Here is a 2,390-nt window from a genome sequence, read left to right as displayed (position 1 = left end):
TCCTTTAAGAAGTGATACAATTCCTTATTAAGATACATATTATCCATGTGTTGTGCTGGTTCACCTGTCATCATGTCACTTCTCAGGAGAATTTTGGCTAGATCTTGACTGTGCCTCACTTTTCCCATCTCTGGGCTTCCCTTGTGGCTCAGCTGATAAAGAATCCACCTGCAATGTGGGAGACCTGGGTTTGATCCCTGGGTTGGGAAGATCTCCTGGAGAAGGGAAAGGCTACTCACTCCAGTATTCTGGCATGGAGAATTCCATGGACTTAGTGCATGGGGTCTCAAAGAGTCAGACACGACTGAACGACTTTCAGTTTTCCTTTCTCATTTCCTTGTGAACATGCCAAACAAATGCATTTTGCACTATCCCAAGTTCTTTAGCTTGTCTTATTTTTCCTTAAGAAGTGAATCAATATGGAAATGATTTGTACTTCAATAAGACTAGAAAATCTTTAAATCACTGGGCAGAGATTTTGTGTATGTATGGGTGTGTGTGTATTTATGACATGGTATATTAACATTTTCATGGCCAACAAACCTTCTGAAAATCTTTTTATTTGGTACAGTGTTCCATACCACCCATGGAGAAGGAAATGGCAACCCACTCCAGTATTCTTTCCTGGAGAATCCCGTGGACGGAGAAGCCTGGTGGGCTACCGTCCACGGGGTCGCAAAAAGTCGGACATGACTGAGCAACTTCACTTCCACAACACCCAAGTCAAAGAACAAGCTCTTTCTCATGGTTTGCAAACACTACCAGACCAGGCAAAGTTCCTCTATCTTAACTCTAGCCACAGCGTGTCCTGTTAATCTAACCATTATTAATAATGGACTGTACATATTGCCCTCATTACCATTATGCTTAATCTTTCCACTCAAATTTCTTCTTTACCCACCAACTAATTCTGGTTGTCTTTTTTTGACTCACCTCAGTCATCATCACCTTCTAAAAGTTCCCAATGCATTTGTCTATGAGGCTCTGGTTGCAGAGACAGCACTTCATATTTCTCTTACCACTTAATAGTGACTGTACTTCTGAAATGCAGCTTAGAGACTTCCCAGCACTCCTGATGCAGTGGGTCTGGGTCCCCTGGTCAGGGAACTAGATCCCGCATGCCACAACTAAGAGTTCTCACATTGCAATAAATATTGTGCAATGGAGATGTGCTGCAACAGAGATCTGGAGCAGTCAAATAAATATATATATATATATTAATGTAGCTTAGATAGGAAAGCGTATGGAACCATCCTTGGATGTCTTGATAATGAAATATCTACCCTTTCTATTTATTTACAGCACATTTTATCAGGATTATGTGTGTGCGTATATATTTTTGCATTAAAATGGGCTTTTTCGGCCAGTACAGAACTGCTTGGAGGCTGGTAGGGATGCTGAGGCCGAAGCAGCTTCTTGAATTTCTGAGCAGCCCTGGTTGGTACAAGATGGACCCAGTAGTCTTGAGTTACATGGACAGTCTACTGTGGCAATCAGATGTCTCACTACTGGATCCTCCAAGCTGACTCAATGACCATAATATTAGGTTTGCCTTTGAGTACTTTGCCAACAGTCAGTTTCATGACTGCTTTGACCATGTCTGCTTCATCAGCCCCGAAGTTACTCAGTTCATCAAGTGCACCGGCAACCCAGCAGAGATCACTATGTTCCTTGAAGCCTTGAATCTATCTACCCAATAAGAGAGTTATATATTTGGCCATTAATGATAACTCCAACCACACAGCTGGGGGAATCCAGTGGAGCTTGTTGGTTTATCTACAGAATAAAAATGGCTTTTTTCATTATGATTCTTATGGTAGTAGTAACTCATTCCATGCAAAGCAGGTAGCAGAGAAACTAGAGGCTTTCTTAGGCAGAAAAGAAAACAAACTGGCCATTGTGGGAGAGAAAACCCCTGCTCAACAAAGCAGCTATGACTTTGGGATGTACATGATACGTAACACTGAGGCCTTGCATCAGAACTTCTCTAGACCACAGCCAAAATCAATATGGCAGCTACTCACTCCTACACACATCACAAAGAAGAGAGAAGAATGGAAGGATCTCACTGCCAGACTTGCTAAAAATTAGCTGTTGAAATATATTTGAGTTTTGAAGTCTCTTCTTTCTGCCTGTCCCCATATATTGGATGGCTGCAGTCTCAGTGCCTGAGGAAAGATGCCTGGGAGAGGAAAGCTTAGAGAGCTTACTTTCTCCTGAGAGAATGTCGTCCTCTGCATTATCCTAATGGAAAGTGTCAGTTTAACCCTAACTTCAGAGCAATATGTTCTGTGAAGATGTCTTCAAAATACGCACCAAAATGGATTAATTCACTTGCAGTCTCTCTTATCTACATTGGTTTATTCCAAAGAAAAAAGATTGATCTGTAA

General features: G+C 41.6%; 1 pseudogene; it reads left to right on the top strand.

Annotated features, from left to right (window-relative positions):
* Positions 1-1,418: 1,418 nt before the first annotated feature.
* LOC138419510 (sentrin-specific protease 8-like) lies at positions 1,419-2,091 on the top strand (annotated as a pseudogene).
* The last annotated feature ends 299 nt before the right edge of the window (positions 2,092-2,390 follow it).

Source organism: Ovis canadensis, chromosome 14 (assembly GCF_042477335.2).
Source record: "Ovis canadensis isolate MfBH-ARS-UI-01 breed Bighorn chromosome 14, ARS-UI_OviCan_v2, whole genome shotgun sequence".
NCBI classification, from domain to species: domain Eukaryota; kingdom Metazoa; phylum Chordata; class Mammalia; order Artiodactyla; family Bovidae; genus Ovis; species Ovis canadensis.
Note: the sequence above shows the minus strand (reverse complement) of the source record. Positions and strands in the feature narration are given on the sequence as shown.